Raw genomic sequence first — 18,626 nt, 5'->3', positions numbered from 1 at the left:
TGTTGTGCTGCATCTTCGTAAGTTTCATTTTCTATAGAGATTAAAATATATTTATAATTTTGCATTATTACCTGTTTATAGACGTAAAAAGCATCACAATTGAAAATGGAAGTTTTTTGTCTTTCCAGTGTTCTCAACAGTCCTTTTTACCATTGTTACCATTATTTCTTATTATTGTGAAAGCACCTTGACTCTGGTGCTCCCTAACTGCTGTTGTGATGCTTCTAATAATTATCAGTTTCTTCCTTCTACTTCCTTTGATCTTTTATTCCTCCCCCCGCCCCCAAATCTGGAATGTTAAACCACATCCCAGGAGTTCAAGAGCTGTTTCTAGAGCTGTACTTGTGGTTCACTCTTGGCAATGCTCAGGGTGTCATGTATGGTTCCAAGGATAAAACCTGAGTCAGCCTGTCCCTCACACATGCAAGTGCCTTAGATCCTGTGCTTGCTCTCTGACACTTGACTTTCTTTACATTCCCCCTAATTCAGCCTTTCGTGTTTTGTTTTGTATACTGCATCTCTCTTTCTCTCTCTCTCCTCCCTTTCTCTCTCTTTCTCTTTGTCTCTTTCTCTTTCTCTCTCTCATTTCTTGAGCTTTTTGCTTTTTTTGTTTTCTTACTCTCTCCTTCCATCCCTCCCATTTTGTCTGCATGGAATAAACTTAATTTCATAATTTTCTTTCCATTCGTGTGTAATGTGAAAGTTCATTCTGTCTGTTTGCCAAATTTCTGTGTTAATTAGGGATGTATTAGTGAATTTAAAGCCATGAAAGAATATTCACATGTTTGGCATTTACTGCACTTTTAGATAAACTCCTGTTAGAAAAGTTTCTGTAAATCTAAGAATGTCCTACCTTTCTCTTGAATATGCTTTCTATGATTGAGTAATCAGTCTTAACTTTTTATTTAATTTAATTTATTTATTTATTTATTTATTTTTCTGTCAAACCTGATGGTGCTCAGGGCTTTTTCCTCCCTCTATGCTCAGGGATCACTCCTGGCAGTGCTCAGGGGATCATAACAAATTGACCAAGTTTAAGACAAGCTCCCCACCCTGTGAGTTATTGCTCTGGCCCACTTTAATTTTTAATTTTATTTAATTAAACATGAAGGTACTGGCAGAGGGACAAATCCACGCGGGTTCCGGGGCCGAGACCTCCAAGCCTACTGGGTTTGGAGTCGAGCATCTTCCATCCAGATCCTCCAAATTCCAGCAGGCGGGGGCCACACCCACCACCTGGCCCCCTGGCGCCGTGTAATCCCATCAGCGGCCAAGACTCAGAGACTATAAAATCCAGATCCCGGACGAGAACAGTGCAGTCTTTTGCCCCCGCGCCTGGGTGTCCCTCGCCGGGACCCCTTGGAGGGGAGCGGGTTGAGCTTTCCTCCCCGCCCCGACCGGGGCTCCGGCAGCCCAAGACCTCCAGGACCAGCCACCACCATGCTGAGACCACTCTCCGCACACATGAAGGTACTGGCAGAGGGACAAATCCACGTGGGTTCCAGGGCCGAGACCTCCAAGCCTACTGGGTTTGGAGTCGAGCATCTTCCATCCAGATCCTCCAAATTCCAGCAGGCAGGGGTCACACCTGCCACCTGGCCCCCTGGCGCCGTGTAATCCCATCAGCGGCCAAGACTCAGAGACTATAAAATCCAGATACCGGAACCGCGTGGCCGCATTTGCGGCCGCGCGGCATTTTATCAAAACTTTTTTTTTATGACATCTTATTATCTCATTCCTACTTTGGACATACTTGCAGGCTATCGAATGTAGCCTGACCACAGGGCAGAGTCTGGCAAACTCCCCGTGGCGTACCAAACATGCCAAATACCAGTAACAATGATGGGTCTCATTCTCCTAAAGAGCCGTGAATATAATCTCCGGGCTAGGATGAAAGAGACGTTACTGGGGCCTGCTCGAGACAATCGACGATTAACAGGATGATGAAATGAAATGAATTAACTTAAAATTAACTTTGATCTTGGTTAGTGTCTACTGAAGGGAAACCACAGTTCAGTAATGTTATAATAATATAAGAATTATTAATTTATACTGCATCTGAAATATATGTGAACATTAAAGGTTATAGTATTTGCATATTTAATATATGCATAGAATCATTACTATATGTTATGGTTTGGTCTATTGCTTATGAGTATACAGTACAGATTTATGTATAAATAATAATCTATCCTGGTAGATCATTTTGTTTCATAAGCACTAAAATTTAATTCTCCACTTCTGATTATTTTCGATTTGCTCGAGCGGGCCCAGTAACGTCTCCATTGGAGACTTTGTTGTTACTGTGTTTGGCATATCGAATACGTCACGGGGAGCTTGCCAGGCTCTCCCTTGTGGGCGAGATACTCTCGATAGCTTGCCGGGCTCTCCGAGAGGGGCGGAGGAATCGAACTCGGGTCGGCCATGTTGGCTGCATGCAAGGCAAACACCCTACCGCTGTGCTATTGCTCCCTTACTTGTGGAAATCTGTTTTTTTACTATGCTCACAAAGGCTCTTATAAACCATTGAAAACTAATCGCAACTCTACACATAATTTTGAAACCATCATTTCTTCAACATTGATTCAATTGATTTCTGTTTTTTGAAATATTCTTTCATGTTTTAAACCTTATTATTCTATATATTTTTATTAAATGTATCTGCAATAGAAAATGCATTTATATGAATATTTTCATGAATGCACATTATTTTCCAATTATATTTACTACGCAAAAATATTTTAATTTCAGAACTAAGCATATCTTTAGGTTTAAAAAATGTTGATAGAATTAATTTTACATATAAATTAAGTACTCTTTTATAGCAAACACTATTTCTTTGAACTTGGTTTTAGTTTCTCCACAATATCTTTTTTTAATGCCGCATACATTATGTCCTGTTTTAATGTTTGATCTACAAAATATTCATTTTTTGGATCACTAGGTATTGCCATCATCCTAAATAGTAATATGTGTATTTACTGACATCATAAATAATTATCAATTATTTAAAAATAGTTATTTTTAAATAGCTACAGAATCGACAATGTATTTACATGTAACAAAATGTATATATAACATTATTTAATTTTCAAAGAAAACAAAGTGATAAAATGGGTATAAATACTTCAAATTTAAAAGGGCAACATTAGTGAGCATTACCCTATTTGATGAATTGCTAAATGACTTTAGCCTTGCAATTTTATAATATGATTAATCAGAAGTGAAAAGCAATCATTTCAATTTTTAATACTACAACATCTGTCACTTCAGCCAGTGTCCATTTCCCACCACCAATATCCCCAGTTTCCCTTCTTTCACGCCATGCCCAGTTTACCTTTATGGAAGGCACTTTTCTTTTGTTTTGAGGTAAAATTTCATTTAAATAATAAATAAATAAAAATAAAAAGGCCCTCCCGTTGATCGTCGATTTGCTCGAGCGGGCCCAGTAACGTCTCCATTGGAGACTTTGTTGTTACTGTGTCTGGCATATCGAATACTCTCGGTAGCTTGCCAGGCGCTCGGAGAGGGGCGGAGGAATCGAACTCGGGTCGGCCATGTTGGCCGCTTGTAAGGCAAACGTCCTACCACTGTGCTAACGGTCTGATTTGAAAGTCACCTCTGATTAAGGTAAACAATGACCAGAACATCTCTCATAAAAGATCCTTTCAGGTTGTGGTTGCAGGGAAGGATTAATAGGAACTGGTGAGGCACATCCAGCAGTGAAGTCTTTTTTTTTTAACAGTGAAAGACTGATTTGCAAATTTATGAATACAAATGTACCTGACAGCCTTCATCTCAAAAGCCTCACAAATGGCCTTGGCTGACACTAAGTGGGTAGGAAACAAGCAGGAGAGAACAAGAAGGTGCGGCTTTGTTTGTGTGCTACACAGTGTTACAGAGATGAAAAATGCTGGCAAGGGTCCTGGCTTCCAAATCCTTGTGAGAATCCCCTGTCTGCATTTTATCTTTGGGTGTTATATAGCTACTGATGGAAGGAAATGAAAGTCAAAAGGTGGAGGGAGGTAGACAGATGAGATGGGGGAAAGAGATGAGGAAAACAATCTTCACAGCCAAGCATCAGGGAAGATTTATTGTTGAAGGCCTTGATGACCTATCCCACTGCATATACTGTCTTTTCCAATAGCCACTCTGAAGCCAATTACCTTTTTGAATAAAACTCTAGAAAGAAAAGGCACTACTCTACTGGAGATCTGGAGATCAATGAGCCTGCTCATGTGCAGCTGACTTTATATTTCTTACTGAGGAGGACCAGATAATTAAGGCACTCCCTTTGAATCCCAGCTTAGCCCTTCTTACCTGTGAGACTTCAACCAAGTGATTTAAATCTTTTAATTGTTTGTTTTTTGTCTTTTTGAGTCACACTGGGCAATAAACAGGGGTTACTCCTAGCTTTGCACTCAGGAATGACTCTTGGCGGTGCTCAGGATACCATATGGGATGCTTGGAATCGAACCTTGGTTGGTCGCATGGAAGGCAAACGCCCTATACGTTGTATTATTGCTCCAGCCCTGTGATTTAAATTCTTTTTTTTTTTTTTGGTTATATATATTTATTGAATCTCTGTGGGAAAAGTTACAAAGCTTTCAAGAAAAAGTTTCGGTCATACAATGATCAAACACCTTTTCCTTCACCAATATTTATTTTTCACCACCAAGAACCCCAATATGCCCCCCTCCCAACCCTCCCAATGCCTGTGAGGCAGATGATTTCTACTTAACTCTCTCTTTACTTTGATTACATTCATTATTTCGATGAAGGATGCACCATTATTCTTTAGAATTTTTCACCAACAATGAGAACTGCTAAAAAGGCATTGTGAAATAATTTGTTTTCTATGACTGGTTATGAGAACCGTATGATTTTAGATTTCTGATATTTTACTAGATAAGTCTGGAGTGATTTCTGCCAAGATCCAGATAATTACAAGATTGTTTTCTGTGCATCTGGTTTTATGGCCGTGCCAGAGAGCCGCTCATGGGGGGCAACTCGTGACCTCCGTAGGGCGTGAAGGATGAGCCAGTACCGCCTCCCCTTACATAAAACTGAAGTTGTCCCATCACCACTTGCTCATACCTGACTTTCCAATAAGCTCTGAGGTGGCAGCCACCTTGTTGCTGGGGGCGGGGGAAGGCAGAAGGGAGAGACACCCTTTTTTTCTCCCGGGGAGCCATGGTGCCGTAGTTTAACACATACTACATTTATTTTTCTGCTGCAAGCTGCCGGGCTCTGGTATAAGTCCTTGTGCCTCTGGAGCCATGGCCATTCCGGAGAGCTGCTCATGGAGGCAACTCGTGACCTCGATAGGGCATGAAACATGTGCAATAATTTTTGAAATATTTCCCTTAGAGCAAACATACCATCATAAAAGTATGAAGTAAAGTTATATAATACCAGGGTTTAGCAATTGTGTCTAAGTTTTTAGTATTGGTGCAGAGATGCAAGTAGTTCAACAGCAAAGGATGGTCAAGTCTATTGTACCCTGACACCAACTGTTATAGGAACAATCTCTCAGAAGCGTTTGCTAATGGACAAACTAAATGACAGACTAGAAACTCAGAGTCTTCTGTATTGTTGAGGTGTGTCTGCTACCGTTTTAAAAATAAAAGTCTAAAGGTTCCTGCTAAAATTTAAGTGACATTTCAGTAAGGAATGAGTTATTTTTTTCACTCTTACTTTTAACTGTGGGCTTCGACAGACTAGTCTGTCCAGACCACAGGTAATTTGTCTTTTCACAATGGCAACCTTTATCTCTGTAGAAGACACTCCACATTCTGGCCAATAGAAGGCTTTTGATCTCTTTTGAGAATTATGAGTCTCTGTAGACGAGCTTAAATGGTGGTGTTGAAGTTGGTTTATAGGGTGACTGCCAGAGCTTCCAGTAGTATAGGAAAGTGGGGGGAGGTGCCCATTTGCACCCCAAGAAACCCCGTAGACCAGTCACAAAACCTGCAGAACAAAATTTTCTTTTTTTTCCCTTAAATTTTTATTAGTGAAACACCATGAGGTACAGTTGCAGACTTACAAATTTTTGTACTTGGGTTTCAATTATACAATGAACGAATACCCATCCCTCCACCAGTGCCCATTCTCTACCACCACTGATCCCAGTACCCCTCCCACCCCAATCCCCCCCATCCCACCCTACCTCTGTGGCAGGGCATTCACTTTTGTTGTCTCTCTTCTTTTGAGTGCTGTGGTTTGCAAAAGAGTCACTGAGTAGCAATCATGCCACAGAACAAAATTTTCAATACGTTATTATCTTGATGTGGTCTGTCCTGAGACGGTTAAGTCAGGCTGGGGACAAGGTAGAGATTTTGGATTCTGGAAACAAGCAGCTGCCAGGGACTCTGTTTGGGCAGGCACCAGGTTGACCTGCCCCTCTTATTTACTCTGGTCTGTTCAGCCTGGCAAGAGTATGAGATTAACTTTGACTTTTGATCTCTTAAGATTTGTTTATGGGTCTCTGAAACAAGGCTTGTACAGCTGACCGGAGGTGGTTTGTGGGTGTCGCTGCCAGGTATCTAACTTTTGGTTGTTTAATTTCTCAGAAAACTTGGTACCAAGTTGTTGGGGTTTGGCCAGAGACACAGTGGCAATTTTGTGGTATAAGGAAGCCTGAGAACACCATCAGGCCACTGATACATTTACTCAATGGACACAGGTTGACCTGCTGGCAGTACCACATCACCAAAATTTATTTAAAAAATTCTAAGTATTTGTTCACTAATTATAGATTGAAAATTGAAAATTTTCTATAATAAAAGTGACAATGCCATTGAAAAAATATAACAATTCTTGAGAATAATTAGTGACATATAATTAATTATTTTAATGGGATTATCATATTTGAATTATTTCCATTTAAAATGACATCATGAGGTTGTGAGGAGAAGAGGTTTGTAACATCAAAATTTAGCAACGGAGTCCAGGTAGGTTATCTACATTGTTCTTTTTTAAGTTATTTTTTATTGCAACCACGTGATTTATTGTTGTTCATAATACTGTTGTTTCAGGCATTAAATATTGCCACACTAGTGTGTCCTTCCATCCACCAATACCCGACTACCCCAGCCTGATAACTTGCAGGCACAATCAAATTTGCTTCCTCTTGTTTGTAGCAACAAAATGGCAAATGCAACTACCAAACTTCATAGCCAGTAAGAGTCAATTATTCCATTTCACAATGGTATTATTAAGGTCATTGAGGATCTGCTATGTGGCTGATTCTAGCTGAGCCTAGTGTTATTGCGGAGCCTTGTTGAGCTTCTTGGGCTTCTTTGCAACATTCCAATCAGATTTGCTCTATTCAACAGTACTATGAAATTCCGAGGTGCATGCATGGTTACACTGTTCTTGAGCTATAAATCTGGAATAATTTGGTGGCATAGCAGTTTGTGAGGTTTAGTTGTGAAACTGGGCCATTTCTAAGTCTGAGAATGTTGGTTCTGGTTGCGGGCTCTGGAACTTCTGAAAGAGGAGGAACCTACCTGACCCCATTATGAGAAGGTCCCAGTGTTCTCCGCCCAGACCAGTCTACTTGGGAAGAACTGGCGGTGTCATGTTCTCTTGTGATGCTGGGTTGTTTCCCTATTGGCAAGTCATCTACATTATTCTTAATGAGATCTAAGGTTTTAGTACTTGCTGTTGAGATGGAAGCAATTTATCAGTAAAGGATGGTCAAGTCTTTTGTACCAACACCTCCTCCCATAGCTCCTGTTTTCAAGGTATTTGCCAATAGACAAACTAACTTACAAACTAGAAAATCAGAGTCCTCTATATATTGTGTAGGTGTGCCTTCAACTCTCTTTCATTTCAAATCTAAGGATTTCCTGTTAAAATTTCAAGTGACACTTCAATAAGGAATCTAGTTTTTTTTGATTCTTGCTTTCCACTCTGAATCTTCACAAGTCAGTCTGTCCAGACCACAGACATTTCTCCCCTTGAAAGTTCTTTTCACACATGGTCTCTCTGTAAGACACACTTCACTTCCTGGGCAGCAGAAGGTATTTGGTGCTGCTCTTCTGTCTAGCAGTTCATGAAATACTATGAAAGCTAGAAATGAAACAATTGAGATACAGTTAATAAATGACCAAATCAAGCAGAACATTAGTATTTCTGTTTGAAAACTCAAGGTGGAAAAGAGATCTTGAGTTTATATTAAATATACAAAGGTTCTCTTCGTGATTCAATTTCCTGATTTTGAAGAATCAGTCGATTGTATATTCACATACATACCTGACTTTGTTAATCAATACAGTATATGAAAACTCCATATATATCATGGCAATGTGCAGTTTGTTTTGGTATTTTAAACAATTTGGCTTCTGTATGTACTCTAATTCTAGTTATACTTTTAAAAATATCTTGCTAAAGTGAATTTACCTGATCATACACATCAAACATAATATTTCATACATTGATTTATATTAACCAAAGTTATTTTAGCTCTTAAAAGTGGGATTATGAAGCTCCCACTAAGTTATTAAAAATCAAAAGACCTGGGCTGGAGCAATAGAACAGCGGGTAGGGCATTTGCCTTACACAGAGCCAACCCAGTTTCGATTCCCAGTGTCCCATATGGTTTCCCGAGCACTGCCAGGAGTGATTCCTGAGTGCAAAGCCAGGAGTAACCCCTGAGCATTGCTGGGTGTGAACCAAAAAGCAAAAAAAAAAAAAAAAATCAAAATACCTTAAAAAATATTGAACAAAGTATGATAAACATACATGTGTCACATTAACAAATGCCTCTCCTGTATTTTGAATCTCAAATATTGTTTATTATGAATAAGAAATCATAAATATTAATTCTGTGAATATATAAATAAAATCAGCAATACATTATTAAAATCTAATGAAGACAGTTAGTTCAATGTTTCACATGAAAAATAATCTACATGTTTTTTAATTCTTATTGTATTTGATATAAAATAAGCTGTGTTAACTCTTTTTAAACTCAAATCTCAGGATTTCCTGATCAAATTTCAAGTGACACTTCCATAGGGAATCTCACTTATTTTCACCCTTGCTTTTCATTCTGAGCCTTCACAGGTCAGTCTGTCCAGACCACAGATAGGCTGTACTAAAGAATAATGTGTAATCTTTAAATTTATTAAACATCAAAGGTTGCAAATATAAAAGTATGAATTAATCTTGTGTATCAGTTCAACTATTTTATCTGATGTATTTCAACTGATAATTTAATTGATAGGCCTGACAGCCAACATTATCTTTATGAAAATTTGAATAAACTATTTTATTCCATAGATAATCTTTCATTTGCTGAGGAGATATATATATATCGGCCATTGAATCAATTGCTAGCTTCTTAGGCAAAATACTATTTATAGTCATTAAAATAAATATTTAAGGTTTTCTTAAAAATATTTAAAGTAACTTTCTTTTGCTTGTTTGCTATCAATATTATCTCTAATGTTTTCCATTTTTTTATCTCCAGCAAGGAATAGTGCTTCAAATTAGAATATTTAAACCTAAAATATACTCTTTCATAATGCACATGTTTAATTCTTTAAGAAAGTCACAACTCAGTCTTTTCATTGTTAACCTGTAAAATAACTATTACTCAAGTCACCCCACCTACAGTGACTCTGCTAGGATCTTTTCCACACCCTCTATTAACTTCTACTTGGTAGTCAGTACCAAGCACTGTCTCTGCCTCTAAGCAGCTCAGGGATGAGGCGCCAAAGAGAAAACCACCCACAGTTCAATTTGCAATCAAGAAGACAGTTAATGAAAGGTAAGGGCACTAATAACTTCATTTGTGTAATGAACTAGTAGCAAATAAGCTGGAAGAATATCTTTAAAATGTTTCTCAGAACATTTAAAGGCCTCACAATTATTATCAGTGCAAAGATAAAGCCTTAAATAGACATTTAACTTTCTGGAATGAAAAATTGGGTGTGGAGGTGCAGGAAAAAAAAGGGAACGAGGCTTATATACTTTTCATTGATGGAATCAAAACTTGAAGAAGTTGGACTATCGTATTCTAATATGAAATCTAAGGAAGAATTTTACTCTGCATAGTAATTTGAAGACGTTAATTAAAAAAAATCTCTTGGAATATTGTATTTCTTGAAGATGCAGTGGTATTTTGTACAGTAGGATTATAATTTTCCCTAGTGCTTTGGTTAATGAAATGCCTGTGCCGTGATTTCTTATGAAAATAATTATATGATGACCATCATTTCTCCTTTTAGTGTGTTACCATTACTTCTGCAGATTTCCCCTTACCTCTGGAGCAGCTGACTGCTGAGGTCCTGGGAATTACTTGCTTGGTCTTGCTGTCTACCCTAGTGAAAATCATAATCCTTATTTCCTGTAAGAATATTTTAAGGGTGTCTGGGGTATGACTTAATGGGCAGGAGACAGGAGTAGCCCCTGAGCGTAATCATTTGTGCTGCCAAAACAAAATTTAAAAAACACAATTGAAAATTTTCAGGGAAAATGTTCAATTTAATAATTATCAATGCCTATATACATTTATAATATCATGAAAAAGAACTTATTTTATATATGAATTTAAACATACTGAGTATTCTAAATATAGTAAAAGTATATATATATAAATGCACATTCATTAAATTAATGTAAATTATCATCACATAAATATTTCATTGTAATTTATATTTATATTAAAATTATAGTTATAGAGCAACTGTAAAGATGTTATATATTAACTTATTTTATAAATTAAAAATGTAATACAATGGTAAAGGGAAATGTGTTTGATATTTGCATGACTGAGACCTAAACTTGAAAGCTTTGTAACATTTCCCACACTGATTCAATAAATAAATAAATTTTAAAAAATGCAATACAAGAATTAAATGTCTCATTGAGAAATGCATATTGCTTTTGATATATTTTTTTAAAATGTTAATGAAATACTATGAAGAGTCATAGTCGTATTCTATGCATATGAAATAGTCTGCCAAGTCTTCAACATTGTTATTTCATGGTCAAATAAGTTTTATCATGGTTATTTTAACCTAAAACAATTTAATTGATCTCAAATTGTGAGGCCAAAGTGGAATCATGACAGGCTCCATTTTAAGACAGAAACTCAGCAGGCTAAGTTTTGGTTTCCCCTATCAGAAAGTCCTGACTTCTCAGAAAAGAATATCATCCTGGGCAGATAAACTAACCCTGTTATTAGCCTATCAGAATAGGGGTGCATGGACAGTGGCTCCCAGGCAAGTAGAGAGGGTGGAGAGAGTGAAGTCACGGGAAAGAACTGAGACAAGAATTGGAAACATATTGTCAGTTCCTGGAAAAATGCTGTTATGTAACCAAACTCTAAATAGGTGCTCAGAAATGGAAATTGGAGTCGGGATCCTTGTCAAGACTCCACTGAATTAGATGAGACTTTGACCCTAGCTCAAACTAGCAATAAAGGGTGTCTTGCATTTGCATCCTCATGTCTGGTCTGGTCAATGTGAAAAGTGAAACTCCCTTCCCAGAACATAACAAAATTCAAAACTATATTTATCGTTATTATTCAAAATAATTTTATTTGGGGGGGCACCAGGACCAACGATCACTAGCTGCCAATCTGCCAAAATATTACGCTTCTGAAATATCTTGATGTGGATTCTGCATGTAAAGTAAGCAGGCTGCCTGTCTTGTGCCACTCACGGCAGAAGTCCCTTTTTAAAATAAATATTTATAGAATTACTTTCCATTTTTCTAGATACAGAAATTGAAATACCAGAGTTGAATAATGCATCACTAGTGACACGGACTCAGAAAGGTATATAATGCTCTTTAAAATTCTAATAATATTACAATTTATGATTTTTTCTTTTTTTTTCCACGAAAGATTTTATAATAGTAAGGCAAAGATCTTTCATTTCAATACAAGTATCTATAGACTAGTGTCAATTGATTATTTTGAATTTATAATAAGAATATACATAGAGTACTTTACAGAATATTTTTTATATCTATACTTTATAATAAAAACAAGCTTTAGGATACTAAAAAACCTTATTGGAAATGTAAATAATTTTTTGAACTTCGTTAACACAAATACAGAGGGAGCTGTGACTTCATTTTTTTAAGTATTTTTAAAAATATTTTTCCACTCAATACTTCTATTGTTTTCCTTAGGGCTGGAGCAATAGCCCAGCGGGTAAAGCATTTGCCTTGCCCGCTGCCAACCTGGCCGACACAGGTTTGATTCCTCGGCCCCTCTCAGAAAGCCCTGCAAGCTACCAAGGTTATGTCTCTTGCAGGGCAAAGTCTAGCAAGCTTCCCCTGATGTATTCAATATGCCAAACACAGTAACAAGTCTCACAATGGAGATGTTACTGGGCCCGCTCAAGTAAATCGATGAACAATGGGAGGACAGTGCTAGAGTACTAGTAAAATTAACTTAATCTTTCTGCTCTTCTCTCTCTGTCCATATTCTTCTTAGAATTAGTACCCTCCCTCAATAATACTATTTTACTTTGCACACAATTTTACTGCATATTATTCTAAAAGTGATGGCGAAATTATTCAGCCTTGGAAATTGTTTATTTGTGGCTAATGTAGATACATAGAGTGGGAATTTTGAGTGAGGTATTTGTCTTATATTGACATGTAAATTAAGGGATGAGAAACTGACCCTTACTGGGAGTGTTTGCATGAGACTTGTACATTGTATGTGTCACATCCTGACAGTGCACAATATGTAATATACAAACATGTTTTTACCTACTCACATGTGGCAGATCCATTTGATATTCGTAATTCAACTTTTCTATTAATAGCTCAAGGTAACTCTCTGGTGTCTCATTGCGCTCGTTGTCCTCCTGAGGGATTTACATATTCCAACAATTGCTATTATACAACGGATGAAAAAATGTCATGGAATGAGAGTGTGATGGCCTGTGCTTCTCACCAGTCTAACCTGCTTTATATAGAAAGCGAAGAAGAAATGGTAAGAGTTTAATGTTTCGAGTACTTTACAAAAGATATTTCAGTTACTACTTATTCATCTGTGCATATTTTATTGTATATTTTATACACTGCACAGACTGACTTTTTTTTTTTTTTGCTTTTTGGGTCACACCTGGTGATGCTCAGGGATTACTCCTGGTTCATGCACTCAGGTAATACTCCTGGCGGTGCTCAGGGGACCATATAGGATGCTGGGAATTGAACCCGGGTCGGCCGCGTGCAAGGCAAACGCCCTACTCGCTGTAATATTTCTCCAGCTCCTGCACAGACTGACTTTTAATATTTCTGTCATGCGGTTTTCTTTCATGTCATAATGCACATTTATCATTCTTATTTTTTCTCTAGAAAGACATGTTTTTCACAAATGCTTTTAAGTTTTTCATTACATTAAAGCTAATTAATAATTATAATATTTCTCATATTATAGCCATTTATTGTCATTTAAGTGGATTTAATTAGTTTTAAATGAATCAAGTATTGTGTGTTTTTAAGTGCAATAAGAAATTAGCACATTTTTTCAGTCTGCCAGTGACATAAGTAAACCTCATGTTTCAAAGAAGGCAATTCTGTCAGTCACTCTCTTATCATCAAAAAGTCAAATAAGAATCTTGGATAGTGAAAGCAAATTATGAATACTATGTTCAAAATGATATATTTATAAATATTTTACAAACTTTATGAAAATAGATTTTATAAAGTAAATAAAAATTTAAAAAACACCAAGTTGGTAGAACATAGAATTCTTTTTCCACCTTATTTCAGATTTTCTTCCTACCCCACCTTCTCATACAACCATAGTTCTCTCATCATTACCCACTACTTTGTCTTTTCACTGTGCTTTCTCTGTGCATTAATTTTTTTCCTAATTTGGACATATGCAAAATCTTCCAATTGTCTTTTTCCTTCTGATAATTCATATAGAATAATTCCATGGAATTCATTTCATTTTGTTTGTCAATATTAAAGTTCCATTTTTTAAAAAATAGTTACGCTGCATATGTTTGGATAAGTGTACGACATCTACTTTACCTGGTCATATTTGCGCTACACTTTAGTTGTTCATATTTAGTTATTTTAAATAACATATATCAATAAACTTGGGAGAATATAACCTTTGTGTTAATGTTTTATCTTCTTTATGCTGATATGCAAATGTGAGATTACTAGATAATTCAGTGTGAGTCTCTTTAGTTCTTGGAGGTAATATTATAGTAAAGCTTTAATTATTGTTAGTTTGTAGTAGAGATTAAAATTAAGAAGTACAATAAAATGCTTAATATTTCTTCTATCTTAGACTTAATTCTATCTTAGATCTTAAAAGGCCCAAATAAAGGCCCTCCCGTTGATCATCGATTTGCTCGAGCGGGCCCAGTAACGTCTCCATTGGAGACTTTGTTGTTACTGTGTCTGGCATATCGAATACTCTCGGTAGCTTGCCGGGCTCTCCGAGAGGGGCGGAGGAATCGAACTCGGGTCGGCCATGTTGGCCGCTTGTAAGGCGAACGCCCTACCCGCTGTGCTATCACTCCAGCCCTAACATCTTAGATCTTAATTCTTAGAATTTCCATACCCATATAAGACTTTTTTTATGATTCTATGTAAGCATCAGTACTTTTTGTCCTATGTCCTAAAAATGTAATTGTTGGTACTAAAAAGGCAGTACAGCAGGTAAGATGCTTGACTTACACTGCACATGATTTACCCAGCACCACAAAACCAAAAAATCTTCACATTTTTGTAATTTTTAATAAAATTGCATTAAATTTACATGTTGCTTTCAGTAAAATGGTAGTTTTAATATATAAATTTTCACTATCTGCATACAAAACTATCTTCTCACCAATTTTGTTTATGTAGGAAGTCTTGAGAACTTTAAGGTATCCTGATTCTGTCCTCAGGAATTAATTCCTGGCAGATCTTGGAGGATTGAATTTAGTGCTGAGATTAAAGTGGAACTGATTCGTGGGATTCAAGCATCTTAACCACTACAATCTCTCCAGTTCAAACTCCTACATCTTTTAATGTTTTTTCCATTGTCATTAGTGTCCTGTATTAATTTCATAAGTTTTTTCAACACATTTTATGCATTTATCCCTTTGTTAATTGTTGTATTCAATTGTAAATAGAATTTTTTTTAAAAAAAATATTTCTATAACCATTCATGTTCTATGCCCACTGAATGCTTCTGTAGAGCAGTAGGGCGTTTGCCTCGCATGCAGCCAACATGGCCGACCTGAGTTCGATTCCTCCGCCCCTCTCGGAGAGCCCAGCAAGCTACTGAGAGTATCTCGTCCGCACGGCAGAGCCTGGCAAGCTCCCCATGATGTATTCGATATGCCAGACATAGTAACAACAAAGTCTCCAATGGAGACGTTACTGGGCCCGCTCGAGCAAATCGATGATCAATGGGAGGACATTTACTTTACTTTTACTTTACTTTAAGACTATTGAGTAATACTATCATATAATTTGCACATAAGAATGGATTGAATACTTTTCTGAAGGGGATGTTTGGGTAACACCTACTGGTGCTCAGGGATTATTCCTAGCTCTGTGCTCAGGGATCACCCCTAGCTGTGCTTCGGGATCTTTGTAATGCCAGAGACTAACCAGGGTCAACTGCATTACAAGCGAGTATCTTCATCTCTCTTATCCTACTTTAATTCTTATTACTTTTTTTGTTTATTAATTATGTGTTTTCTATTTGATCTGGTTAATACATCTAATATCCAACTAAATAAAAGTAGTAATAAGAGATAATTTCATCTTATTCCCAATATTAATAGGAAAACTTAAATTGAAGAGAAAAATGGGGCCAGAGAGATGCTACTGGGATTTCAGCAAAAGTCATGCATATATACTGCTCAGGTTCAATCTCATGGTTAAAAAGCATTGATGGTGTCAGCCGGGAGCCCTCTGGGCACTAGATAATCTTTGGTCCCATAGAACCTAAGTAGTATAACATCCTCAGGCTCTCCTGATGATCTGCCCAATCTACTTGGCTGGGCATATTTGGGAGGGGCCTTCGGAATTCCTGAGCATTATCTTGGGATTCCTGTATAAAAAATAAACAACATAATAAAACATTCTGTTAATTGTGATTTCTACAACTTTATTTTCGACATATAATTGACATTATATAGGATGTTATAATACGACTTATTCCAAAAGTTTATGCACACTTGAAACATTTAGAATACAGTATTATCATACCACACCTATCATCACCAGGACAATGTATATCCAGTACAATCCACTAGACCATTTTCAACAGCTCCTTCCCATGTGGTGATATAAATTTACAATATTTTTCTTTAGAAAGGATTTCTGTTCAGATATGATTCTATTTATAAAGATACATAGATCTGTTATTTTTTCACTTACTGTTAGCAACAGTTGCTTCAGTGTTGGGATGTTAATTGAATTTACATATTGTATATATACATTTTTATAAAAAATCTGAATTTTCCAAAAATAAAAACAAATATGTGCCCATATTGAATTCACTGCTACAACTCTAATATAGATTATTCAAAGTGTTCACAGATATGCAAATGTGCACAGACATATTCATTTAATCGTGTTTGTATTTAGTGTATTTTTCAAAAAAATCTTTTCACTTTTAAACACTGAGTTTTTACTTGCTATGTCTAGAGTATGTGTCTTTATTGTTCCTAGGTATGTACCTTCTATCAATATTTTATTTTGTTGCATATATTTTTATATTGAAGGTTAAATACATGACTTAATATTTACAAAACAATGGTCTAAGAACTGAGTCATATTTTCAGAATGTACTGTTTTCTAAAAAATAACAAATTGGTAATAATATTGTCAAATGCCTTCACAGCATTATGGGTAATAAAATACAATCTTTGTCATATTGATCATTGATAGAATTTATAGAGAAGAGTTAAAAACTCTAATATGCATTATAAATGATAAAGAATTACAATCACGAATCACGACCATCCTGTTATTCGCCGATTGCCTCGAGCAGGCCCCAGTGACGTCTCCTTCATCCTAGCCCTGAGATTTTTAAGAAAGTGCTATATTCAAGGCTCTTTAGGAGAATGAGACCCATCATTGTTACTGGTATTTGCATATTGGGTACGGCACGGGGAGTTTGCCAGACTCTGCCGTGTGGGCAGGTTACAAACGGTAGCCTGCCAGTTTGTCCAAAGTAGGAATGAGATAATAAGATGTCATAATAAGATGTCGCGGCCGCACGGTTCCGGGAGCTGGTTTTTATAGTCTCTGAGTCTTGGCCGTTGATGGGATTACACGGTGCCAGGGGGCCAGTTGGTGGATGTGAACCCCGCCTACTGGAATTCGGAGGATCTGGGTGGAGGATGCTCAGCCGTGATTCAAGTAGCCTCGGAGATCTCAGCCCCGGGGCCCGCTTGCCTTTGTTCCTCTGCCAGTACCATCAGGTGTGCGGAGAGTGGTCTCAGCATGGTGGTGGCTGGTCCTGGAGGTCTTTGGCTGCCGGAGCCCTGGTCGGGGTGGGGAGGAAAGCTCAACCCACTCCCCTCCAAGGGGCCCCGGCGAGGACAGCCAGGCGCGGGGGCTGGAGACAGCACTGTTCTCTTCCGGGAGCTGTTTTTATAGTCTCTGAGTCTTGGTCGTTGATGGGATTACATAATTGTGTAATTACAATAATTTTTAGAAAAATAGAGAGGGTCACAGAGGCACTGAGAACAATTATATGGCAAAAAATTTGTGTGGGTTGAATCTCCCTTGAGTTTCTGGAAGAAACTTTCTTGACAATGATAATGTGATCTTTCAAAAACACTGTTTAATTTGAAACATAGTACTATTTTGAGAACTTTCACATCTCTATGTATAATAAATACTGTTTTTTTGTGTGATATACTAGTCTTTTTTTTTTCATTATCAGGGTAATGATGATCGTATAAAGTTACTTGTAATCGTTCCTTTCTTTTCTTCTTTGTCTGATCAATTTATCAGTCTTTTTTTTTAATTTAAAGAATGAGGTGGAGGTGTGGCATAAATTTTTTTTGAAGATTTAAGTATTTGGTAAAATGTAATGGTTAAAATTGAAATTTATAAATGAGAGTGGCTTCTCTGACTGAACTCTTAGGAAGCTTGGAGTAGTGAAGTAGCATGTTTAGGTCCTCTTCTGTCCTCCTCTGTTGGGTGGTGGAGATCAGACACTTTATCTTTGTTGTTCCATAACTCTGGAGACAATGTTATGCCTTTCTCTTTCAGAATCTGTTAAACATTTACATTAGAATTTTAACTAATAATGTTAGTAGCAGAGACTAACAAAGAGAAGTAAGTCTATGACATCTTGTACAGATTTCTGAACTCCTCCAGTAAAGAGAGATTGTCCTTTGCTTTATCTTGCTAAGAATGGGACCACTTGGTTTAGAGATAAGGCTAAGGTATGGTCTTGCAGCCTTGCAGGAAACCAATCCTGGTAGACCCCTGGGAGCACATATGTCCCCAAGTACTCCGAGGAGTGATCTCTGAGCACAGCTGGGTGTAGTCCAAAAACAAAGAAAGAAAAGAATAGGATCAGCGCAGAAATTTGCGTTTTGGGCATCCAGTTATTATTTATTTTCTCACTGACAATCGTGTATGAAATCTTACATTAGTTTCTTTATAAAATTAAACTG

General features: G+C 37.1%; 1 non-coding gene across 1 annotated transcript; it reads right to left on the bottom strand.

The window, feature by feature from the left end:
* Positions 1–11,558: 11,558 nt before the first annotated feature.
* Positions 11,559–11,693, bottom strand: LOC130029364 (U11 spliceosomal RNA). Its single transcript, XR_008793322.1, has one exon. It is a non-coding gene; the product is annotated as a U11 spliceosomal RNA (small nuclear RNA).
* Positions 11,694–18,626: the final 6,933 nt, after the last annotated feature.

The sequence above is a fragment of the Sorex fumeus genome, unplaced genomic scaffold (genome assembly GCF_029834395.1).
Source record: "Sorex fumeus unplaced genomic scaffold, SorFum_2.1 ptg000003l, whole genome shotgun sequence".
NCBI classification, from domain to species: domain Eukaryota; kingdom Metazoa; phylum Chordata; class Mammalia; order Eulipotyphla; family Soricidae; genus Sorex; species Sorex fumeus.
The sequence above is the reverse complement of the archived record's forward strand: the minus strand, read 5'-3'. Positions and strand labels throughout refer to the sequence as shown.